The 11,787-nt window shown below is 39.1% G+C and overlaps 1 protein-coding gene across 1 annotated transcript in view; it reads right to left on the reverse strand.

Moving 5' to 3' along the window:
- TTBK2 (tau tubulin kinase 2) overlaps positions 1-11,339 on the reverse strand; it is a 160,000-nt gene extending 148,661 nt beyond the window's left edge. Inside the window, exon 1 of the mRNA XM_025919578.2 lies at positions 11,203-11,339. The gene's annotated coding sequence lies outside the window, so the exon portion shown is untranslated. The remainder of the gene's footprint in view (positions 1-11,202) is intronic.
- Between the last annotated feature and the right edge of the window lie 448 nt (positions 11,340-11,787).

Consider the following 11,787-nt stretch of genomic DNA (forward strand, 5'->3'; position numbering starts at 1 on the left):
GACACATAGATAAATGAAACAGAAAAGAGAACCCAGAAATAAAACCACACATTTATAGGCAATTAATCTACAACAAAGGAGGCAAGATTATACAATGGAGAAAAGACAGTCTCTTCAATAAATGGTGCTAGGAAAATTAGACAGCTACATGCAAAACAATGAAACTGGACCACTTTCTTATACCATACGCAAAAATGAACTCAAAGTGGATTAAAGACCTAACTGTGAGACCTGAAACCATAAAATCCTAGAAGAAAACATGGGCAGTAATCTCTCTGACATTAGCATTAGCAACATTTTTCTAGATAGATCTCTGCAGGAAAGCAAAAACAAACTATTGGGACTACACCAAAATAAAAAGCTTTTGCATAGTGAAGGAAACCATCAACAAAACCGAAAACGTAACCAAGTGAATGGAAGAAGCTATTTGCAAATAACATATCTGATAAGTGGTTAATATCCAAAATATATAAACAACTTACACAACTCAACAGAAAAAAAAAAAAATCCAAAGAATCCAATTTTAAAATGTGCAGAGGCCCCAAATAGGCATTTTTCCAGTAAAGACATACATACAGATGGCCAACAGACACATGAAAACATGTTCAACATCATTAATTATTAGGGACATGAAAATTAAAAGCACAATGAGATATCACCTTACACCTGTCAGTGTGCTAGCATCAAAAAGATAAGAAATAACAAGTGTTAGCAAGGATGTGGAGAAAAAGGAACTCTCTTACACTACTGATGGTAAGCAAATGCGTAGAGCCACTACGGAAAACAGTATGCACGTTCCTCAAAAAACTAAAAATAGAAATACCATGTGATCTAGTAATTCTACTACTAGGTATTTATCCAATGAAAACACTAATTCAAAATGCTATATGCATTCCTGTGTTTACTGCAGCATTATGTATTAATAGCCAAGATATGGAAGCAAACTAAGTGCCCATCAAGAGACGAATAAATAGGGGCATCCAGGTGGCTCAACTGGTTAAGCGTCCGACTCTTGATTTCTGCTCCAGTCATGATTTTATGCTGGGTGTGAAGCCTGCTTAAGCTTCTCTCTCTCTCCCTCTCTCCCCTCTTCCCCTCCCCCACTTGCGCACATGCTCTCTCTCTCTCGCTTTCTCAAAGAAAAAAAAGAGAGAGAGAGAGATGAATGAATAAAAAAGAAGTTACAGGGGCGCCTGGGTGGCGCAGTCGGTTAAGCGTCCGACTTCAGCCAGGTCACGATCTCGCGGTCCGTGAGTTCGAGCCCCGCGTCGGGCTCTGGGCTGATGGCTCAGAGCCTGGAGCCTGTTTCCGATTCTGTGTCTCCCTCTCTCTCTGCCCCTCCCCCGTTCATGCTCTGTCTCTCTCTGTCCCAAAAATAAATAAACGTTGAAAAAAAAAAAAAAACAAAAAAAACAGAAGTTACATATTATGGAATATATATGGAATGTGGACTATTACTCAGCCGTAAAAGAATGAGATCTTGCCATTTGTCATATGGACCTAGAAGGTCTGTGAAATCAGTCAGAGAAAAACTAATACCATATGATTTCACTTATATGTGGAATCTAAAACAAATTAAAAAAAATGAACAACAAAAAAAGTAAATGCACAAATACAAAGAACAAACTGGTGACTGCCACAGGGGAGGGCCGTGGTGGGATGGGCAAAATGGGTGAAGGAGATTAAGAGGTATAGACTTCTAGTTAATGGAGTGAATAAATCATGGAGATGAAAAGTTAAGCACAGGAAATACAGCCAATGGTATTGTAATAGCATTGCATGGTAACAAATGGGAGCTACACTTGTGGTGAGCACAGCATACATAACTCTAGTCTTATCTTAGCACTGTACTCTACACACCTGAAACTAACGTAACATTCATTGTGTATCAAATACACTTTAATTAAAAAAAAAAAAAAAAAAAAAGGAAGGACAGGAAGGATAGAAAGGACAGAAAGGAGGAAAGAAAAGTAAAAACAGACCCAGAAATAGAAGTGGTAGACAAGGACTTTTAGACATTAAAAGCATATATCTGAGATAAAAAAAAAAAGGGGGGGGCAGGGGGGAGCGCCTGGGTGGCTCAGTCGGTTAAGTGTCTGACTTCGGCTCAGGTCATGATCTCACAGTTCATGAGTTCAAGCTCTGAGTCTGGCTGTGCACTGACAGTTCAGAGCCTGGGGCCTGCTTCAGATTCTGCTTCCCTCTTACTCTGCCCCTCCCCTATTTGTGTTCTCTCTCTCTCTCTCTCTCTCAAAAATAAATAAATAAACATTAAAACAACAACAACATTGGCTAGGATTAACACCAGATTAGCTACTGTAAAAGAAGGGATTATAAACTGGAAGATAGAGAAGAGAAAAAAAAAAAAAACAAAACTATCCAAAATGAAACATACAGAGAAAAAGAAACCCAACCAACAGATCATCAGTTAGTTATGGGATAACATCAAAAAGCCTAAAACATGTAATGTAACTGGAGTCCCAGAAGGAAAGAACAGACTGTTTACACTTTTATTTTGTTGTCAGTTACTGTAACCATACTGTCTTATATAAAGTTTCTTTCCACTTTTAGTAGATATTTTAATTTCTAGATACACTCATTGGGTCCAGAGGGATTCCATGCTAGGAGGAAAAAAAAAATCTAAAGAAAAAAAGGTCTTAAATTTTTTCAAATTTGATAAAAAAAAAAACATTTATCAAACACCTCCTATTATTAGAGTAAAAGACCAGATGCTTTCAAAGTAATCCTGATCTATTATATAAACAGGTAGAATACATAATCTGTATTCCAAAAATACATTAAAATATAGTATGATGCAGAGTGGCTACCTCCTATCTCAAAAGTCAAAATAATATATTTTTCACATTATAAAAAATAATCTCGGGGTGTCCAGCTCAGTCAGCTAAGCACCCAACTTCAGTTTGAGTCACGATCTCCTGGTTTGTCAGTTCGAGCCCCACATTGGGCTCTCCGCTGTCAGTGCAGAGCCCAATTCAGATCTTATGCCCCCTTCATCTCTGCCCCTTCCCCCTCCGTTTTTTTGTTGTTTAAAAAGTTTATGTATTTATTTTGAGAGAGAGAGAACACAAAGGGGGGTTAGGACAGAGAGAGAGGGAGAGAGAGAATCCCAAGGAAGATTCACACTGTCAGTGCAGAGCCCAACTAAGGGCTCAAATCCACAAACTGTGAGATCATAACCTGAACCAAAATCAAGAGTCAGATGCTCAACTGACCAAGCCCCCCAGGAGCCTCTCAATTATGTTTTTAAACAAGCTGAGAGAGAGATGCAAGTTTACAGAGGTACACAACAGCTAAGTTTTTCAAGACACTTAATAATATTAATGTAAAGAACAGAAATAACAGTCAAGAATAGGATAAATCTCATGGGATTTTGTTTTTGTTTTACCCCAAAGATTTTTGGCCAGAGCCTCTCTAAAGGGCTATTAAAAAGAGATAAAGATTTGTGATTAATGCTATTTGCTGATAGCAAAAGGAAAAGAATATTTAGTCACCATTCATACTTCAAATGTTCCTTTTAAACTTTCACAGGAGGTAAATTACACTTCTAGCAGCATGGAAACTCTCTGGGTTCAATAAATATATTCAAGAAAGTAAAATACCTATTAAAGACAAACTTTACAAGTCAGTATAGTTACAATTACTGACAACAGGATAAAAGTGTAAACAATCTAGTTCTCTTCTCCCTGGCTACAACACTAACAACACATAAGCAAATCCTTTCCCTAAAGAAAGTACAGTGTAACTTACATGGCCAGATTGTAATGAAAACACTGAACAAGACCGTTCCTTTGGTAAAATCTTCTGTAGCTATATCAACCAAACAAAGCATTATAGGTCTATGATCTTCCCACTAAGACAAAGGGAAAAAAATCAATACAGAAACTTCTCTGTAATGATCTCCATTTTAATTATAAGTATATTAATTTTCCTTTTTAAAAATAGCAAAACTGAGGCAAAAAGGAGTTAAGTACTATGATATGTTACAGTAAAGATTAGAATACACTCAAATTGCATCCTGATGCATAATTAACAGTTTGTATTCATTTGCTGTGTAAATGTTTTTTATTTTTTTAATGTTTATTTATTTTTTAATATATGAAATTTAGTGTCAAATTGGTTTCCATACAACACCCAGGGCTCATCCCAACAGGTGCCCTCCTCAATACCCACCACCCCCTCTCCCCTCCCTCCCACTCCCCATCAGCCCTCAGTTTGCTCTCAGTTTTTAAGAGTCTCTTATGCTTTGGCTCTCTCTCACTCAAGCATTTATTAATGTAGAGGTTAATGGCTCTAGTAACTTTATTTTCTAAACCAAAATTAGGTGCCAGAATATGGTAAGAGACTTTTTTTTTTCTGATTTGCAAATGCATTACATATTTTTAAACTTACAAAGATATGCAAATTATATCCTAATTACTTGTATATTTAATAAGTCACCTATAGGGGCGCCTGGGTGGCTCAGTCGGTTAACTGCCTGACTTCTGCTCAGGTCATGATCTCACAGACTGTGAGTTGGAGCCCCGCGTCGGGCTCTGTGCTGACAGCTCAGAGCCTGGAGCCTGCTTCAGATTCTGTGTCTCCCTCTCTCTCTGCCCCCTTCCCACTCATGCTCTGTCTCTCTCTGTCTCAAAAAAATAAATAAAAACATTAAAAAAAATTTTTTTAAATAAAAAAAAAATAAGTCACCTATAAACTGTTAGATTCTAGCCACAGAGAGACAGTTACTTACCTGGAAGACTTCTTTTTTGTAACCATACATACCCTCCTACTGGTAATGCCTAGTCCTCATTTCTGAGGTTCAAACACAGAATGTGAAACATAACATAGGAATTCTGTCAGTACTCAAGCAACTGAAGCCTGAGAAAACCCAAAGTAAATACTCATACTGTACAGAGAGGTGGACAGACTCTGTAGAACCAAATTTTTCAAATGCTCTGGTGTTCTGAAAGCATTTGTCTGAAGCTGTTTCAAAAGCTGTGTGAACATTTAATTCTTATTAAACTTTTTTATTTAAAAAGCTTATTAAAAATAAATTATTATTTTTAATTACTTAACAGCTTATAGCTGTAATATATCTATTAACCTCTGAATCTGCTGGCATATGGAGAATAAACTGTGGGTGACAAAACAGAAGACTACTTCCCTGAACCCACTCCCCAGACTGTTAGTTCTGTCTGGTAATATGTTCACCCAGTAGTCTGCATTTTCCCTTCATGATACTTGGAACACGTAGAATTCCTTATTCTATAACAGACTGCCTCCATTATATTGTTAAGCTCCAGAAGTGACATCATTTTTGTCCTTTTCACTGCCAAATCTCTAACCCCTAGCATAGTAACACAATAGATGCTGAACAAATATTTAATGAACAAATGGATGAGGCTATTAGAATGGTTCCAAGGAGAGATAATGAGGTTCAGAGCTGCCACATGTTTAAGGAGAGGTAATGAAGTGAAAAGAGGCTAAGTTAAGGTAGTTAAAATAGAAATAAAAAGGAGAGATTCTGTGCAGGTAGAACCAGGGGAAAAAGGAAACCAAAACATATACATACATAATGAGATTTTTGAGCGTGGGCAACTGATTAAATAATAATACCTTCATTTGTAGAACTAAAGCACTTAAAAGAGGGCTGACTTTTGTCTTGGACATGTTGGATTTTCTAAGCGCTAAACAAGCACAGCAGAAATGAAGTCCTAATCTAGTTTACTATCTACCATATGAATTAGCTTCCAGATGATTTTTTCAAATCAAATTTCATGAGAGGCAAGAGTCTCTTTAGCTATTCATTTTTTCCTACTTCCTCCCCTCATCTCTGCCTCATTTGTCATTGCAAAATGTTGATAAAACCATTTCTGAAGTATTTTAGAAACTAGGCCCTTAATGGATCAAAGAAAGTAAGAAAGAGGGTCTTTCCAACTTAATATATAATATATAACATGTATAAAACTAAATGTCAAATATTAACAAAATACAGTATTTAAATGAATAAGACAAGGAAAAGAATGTGAAATCACTTTTTTAAAAAGGCAATTATCTTGAAACTGCAGAAAGACAAATGTAAAAAAATGATAAAAGGAAGCAACCAAGTGTCCATCCATTGATGAATGGATAAAGAAGTGGTATATATACACAATAGAATATTTCAGCCACAAAAAACAATGAGATCTTGGCATTTGTGACAACATGATGGACCTAAGGGGTATTTTGCTAAGTGAAATTAGTCAGACAGAAAAGGACAAATACCATATTATTTCACTTATATATGGAATCTAAAAAACAAAACAAATGAACAAACAAAAAGCATTAATAGACCATAAATACAAAGAACAAACTGAGGGTTGCCAAGGGCAGGGGGCAAAATGGGTAAAGGGGAGTGGGAGGTACGGGCTTCCAGTTATGGAATGAATAAGTCATGGGAATAAAGGGTACAGCATAGGAAATATAGGCAATGGTACTGTAATAGCACTGTATGGTGACATATGGTAAGTACACTTGCGGTGGGCATAGTGTTACATATAAGTTGTGTACATATGAAACTAAAGTAACATTTTGTACCAACCATACACTTCTATATAAAAAAAAAGGATAAAAAGCATTCTGGTAAAAATACATATAATGGCAAATAAATTTTCTATTTCAAACATTTAAAAATACCAATTCTTATTTTCATTAAGGTGCAAACTTTCTATAAAACAAAAATGCTGATTCCTAAAACACAGTTAAATCCTGAAAGCTTACCAGAGAGAGTGAAAAGCTACCACCTCCCATTCTTTTTTTTTTTTTTTTTTTTAATCTTTACTTCTTTATTTTTGAGAGAGAGGGAGAGAACTCAGGGAGGGGCGGAGGGACAGAGAGAAGGGAAGGGGCAGAGAGAAAGTGAGACACAGAATCTGAAGCAGGCTCCATCCACGCTCTGAGCTGTCTGTGTAGAACCCAACTCGGGGCTTGAACCCACAAACCATGAGATCATGACCTGAGCTGAAGTTGGATGCTTAACTAACTAAGCTACCCAGGCTCCCCTACCACCTCCTATTCTTCAGAAGACACTAAAACACCTCAGATTCTTTTCAAAGAACACTTAATTTTTTGTAACGTTTATTTTTGAGAGAGAGAGAGAGCGTGCGCGCACACATAAGGGGGGAGGGGGGGTGGAGAGAGAGCATAGGAAGCAGGCTGACAGTAGAGAGTCTGATGCAGGACTCTAACTCAAGAACCATAAGATCATGACCTGACCTGAATTTGAAGGCTTAATGAACTTAACCACCCAGGTGCCCCATAACACTTAATTTTTTACCATGGGAAGTTTAAATCTAAGTGAAAGTGAATTTCTTAATACAATAAAAAGGAACTATCAACATCCCAAAACATCGAGGATCTCATATACAAAGGTTAAAAAAAAAAAAAAATCATGAAAAAAATTCAATACAAGTCCAACTCTTGATTTCACCTGAGGTCATGATCTCACAGTTTGTGAGCTCCATCTCTGCATAGGGCGCTGTGCTGGCAGTGCGGAGCCTGCTTGGGACTCTCTCACTCCATCTCTCTCTGCTCCTCCCCTGCTTGTGCTCTCTCTCAAAATAAATAAACATTAAAAAAAAGCAAACAAACAGAACAGGGGCGCCTAGGTGGCTCAGTCAGTTGAGCATCTGACTTCAGCTCAGGTCACTCATTATCTCACTGTTTATGGGCTAAAGCCCCATGTCCAGCTCTGTGGTGACAGCTCAGAGCGTGGAGCCTGCTTCAGATTCCGTGTCTCCCTCTCTCTCTCTGACCCTCCCCTGCTTGTGTTCTGTCTCTTTCTCTCTTAAAAATTAACAACCATTAAAAAAAAAAAAAACATATAAAATAACCACAAAGAGAAGAATAATTATGTTTACCATAGTCATAAAACATAAATGAAAATATACCAAGAAATCTGCTTAAAAATCACCGATTTAAAAGATGAAATTTTCTGGCAAAATTGACATTCACATTACGTAAATAATTTAATTTCAGTATGTATTTTAGAGATTTTTATTTTTTTTAAGTAATCGCTACACCCAAGGTGGGATTTGAACTCACAACCCCAAGATCAAGAGTCACATGCTCTACCAGCCAGCCACCCTTCAACCTGTATTTTACACCTACAATAAGATCACCAGATATTAAGGAAGACAGAAACTTTTTTTTTTTTTTTTTGAGAAAGAGACAGAGAGAGAGAAAGAGTGCAAGGGGCAGGGGAGAGAGGCAGAGAAGGACAAGGAGAAAGAGAGAGAGAGGGAGAGAAAAAGAGAGAGAGAGGGAGAGAGAATTGCACACAGGCTCCATGACCAAGCAGAGCCTGACACCGGGCTTGAGCCCACAACTTGGGATCACAACCTGAGCTGAAATCAGAGTCCAACACTCACAAGATTGAGCCGCCCAGGCACCCCAAGGAAGACAGTAACTTCTGAGTGGCAATACTATATGTGTTGTTCATATGCTCAAAAGTTAGCTCTAAAAAACTCAACTTTTTCATACAGACTTAAAGACTCTTGTCTCAAACATGGAAGTATGACATTTAACCTGAAAACACTGAACATTTACAAATAAAAGTTATAAAAGTATTTTCAACACAAGTATTCTATCCACTGAAGCCTCAGGTGGGGCGGGGGGGGGGGGGTTGGAATCCACCACTGCCATCGCTATTATTTACAATACACTGCATAACAACAACAACAAAAGGACAAGGAAGTAAAATAGCATAAATATGTTTAATTTCAAAAATTCATACATTGAAGATATCCTGCAATATTACTAATCAAATAAACGGACACAACTCCAGCTATATGTTGAGTATTTCTCAAAAACCTCAAGAAGAGAAAAAAAAAAAAAAGGAATACATGACTAGAATCATTGTGAGTAACTTAAATTGTAAAGTTCAAATTATAAAGCCCAAATTGTAAAGTTGTTTGTCACATATCTATAAAAGAATTTTTCTACAGGAGATTTCTTTAAGAGTGGGGAAGGATGTAAGCTGTATTTTCCATTAATTCTAAAAGGCTATTTTATTTCGTGAATCAATTCAACCCACACTCGTTCAATAATGGTCATTAAAATTTTTCCCTTGTTATACATTGCTTTTTGTTTTTAGGCAACAAACATTCATTAACTCACAGAGTTTCTGAGGATTAGGAATCTAAGAGTGTCTTAGTTGGGTGGTTCCAGGTCAAAGTCTCTCACAAGTTGCAATCAAGTTGTCATCTCTATATAGTACTTTTTAAGGTTATAAAATATAAAGAATTGACTGCCCCTGTCAAAGTTAGATTCCATGATAGTGAACTAAGCTCTGTAAGATTTGTTTACATTGAAAAACCAACAATCTATCACTAATTATCACCTTTTAGCCCATTTTTTTTGAGGTAAAATACTTTCAAATTTGTCTAAATTATACAAACTTCACTTCCAACTCTACATTTAAAACTATTTGAAGCCCTATTGTAATTGAGTTCAATTTGCTAAAGCAAATGAGCGTGTTCTCATGGAGATTTCCTGAGGCATTAAAATAATCAGTATTTTTTTAAGTCAAAAAAAAGACACAAAATCTCAAATCATATATAGTACAATAGAGAATTTACTAAATTATGTATTAACCACAGTACAAGAGCATAAGCAAGATCTATTATTTTTAGCTCCTTACTGAAGATCAGATTTATTTCAATTTGATATTATAAATTAAATTAATGAAGCTAGGGACTTCAATTTCTTTTATGTTTCTAAAACTGAAAGAGAAAAAAACATTTCCTAACATTCTATCATAAAAGAATGAGAAACTTTCCTTTATAAGCATGCTTCAGACATCCCTTTCAGTGCCTTGATCAAGATACATCATACAGGAAAACATAACTTTCTAAATTAAAGGTTCCTTTTGGTATGTTTTCAATTTGAATGGATCACAATATGCCATGGAAATGAGTACACTTATTATTTGAAAAATTTCTAGAGTTAGTTCTTCAAGATTAGTCATATTAGTAATATTTGTCAACATTACTGTTTCTTTGTAAGAAATACATAACATTCAATTCCCTCGATACTTTAAAATCAATCTCCCATCTCTCCTTTCCCCCCAAAGAGAACATTATTCTACTGAGCCAAAAGAAAACAGCAAACACATCTTGCTTTGTGGTCTATTCTGGCAAATCAGTGTTTAGAAACCAATGCAACTGTTATTAATGGCTCAGAACACACATTAACAAAACACAGAGTGGATTCTCCCTGCGTGTATGTGTACATGCGCCCATTCATAATAATGTGATCCTCGTGTATTTCAGTTTTTTTGGATTTCAAAATCTCAATTTCTACTGAATACCAAAACATCTTTACATAATACATAGACTATAAGAAAACTGCTCTCTCTCATGTTTAAAGAACAATTTCTAAAGCTAAGGATGAGAAGAGTTAATACCGGGATTGCTGCCACCTATCAACTTTAATTCAAAGCAAAGTACAACTCAATGTCATTTTTACCTCAATGCAGCCACGACTGAAACAAAATTAACTTCACTGTGCGATAAAGTATCCTGGCATCCAATGGATTATTTACTTCTCTGATTTGACAGTACAAACGTGTGGAGTCTTTTGTCCCTCCCACAGCACCCAGGGTGTCAACATCATCTTAGTGCAGGCAAATGGCAGGCAAATCCTTCAGGTCATTACTTTGCACGTTAAGTACCAGAAAGTCATGGCCTTCATTGTCGTTACTACACAGCAAACAGACTGCATAGTCCCATGCCTCCTTCTATTATATTTGGGGAGGCGGGGTGCGAAAGAAGCGCTCAGTGTATCCTGAGAACCCTCTGTGCTCAGCCCTGGTACCAGAAGCTGCATAAATACAAGCAATATATGGGTCACCTACAGAGAGAGAAACAGACGAAGCTTCGTGACCCTCCAAGTTCAGTCAAGACACCGAAAGGCTCTCGGGAAACAGGGCACAAGCCTTCGGGTAAACGGTGTAGAAGCAGACTGTCTCCGAGGTGGAGTGACTAGGTCTGGCACAAGCCCAGGGCGTGGGCAGCTACCGAGGAGACTCTCGTACCCTTCCCCTCCGCACCAGGGTCGGTCACTCCGCGAGGGGTGCGGCTGGAGGAGGGGGTCAGGACTGGGGGAGGGCGGGGCCCGGGGCACCCCAGAGGCGCCCGGGGGGTTCGGGGGGGTGTGTCCTACCTGGGCCGTGGCGGACGCAGGGATTTCGGGCGGAGGGCTCGGATCCAGCTCAGGACCAAGACCGACAGAGATCAACCCTCAGCAGGCGGGACCGCCGCCGCCTGCCCATCCCCCGCCGCCGACTGCGGCGGGAGCCGAGCGCGGCTTCGAGGGCCGGCCGGCTGGGTAGTCCCCTCGGGTACCGTCCGCGTTTACTGGCGGCGGCGGCGGCTGCGGCTGCTGTTAATGCTGCTGCTGGCCGCCCCCAGCCGCTGCTCTTGTGCCAGCCCCTGCTCCTCCTCCTGCCGCCGCCGCCGCCGCCTCGTCCCCACCGCTCCCATCGCCGCTGCGGCGACTACTGCAGCGCCCGCTGACCCGACCCGACGTTATTCTCCCCCTTCGCAACCCGACACAGCCTAGCCCACCTGCCCTGCCAGTGCGCACGCCCACCTCTCCGCCGCAGGTGCTGATTGGAGAGCACGACCCGAACCCGCCACGTCGGTTGGCTGGTCCCATTGCCTATCACGACGGGGGCGGAGAGTCAGGCAGAGAGCGTCTCCGCCCCCCACCGGAGAATTGCCGCTATCTTCAGGTTTGCCTGAGAGG

Source organism: Puma concolor, chromosome B3, assembly GCF_028749965.1.
Source record: "Puma concolor isolate L17-30 chromosome B3, mPumCon1.1.hap2, whole genome shotgun sequence".
NCBI classification, from domain to species: Eukaryota; Metazoa; Chordata; class Mammalia; order Carnivora; family Felidae; genus Puma; species Puma concolor.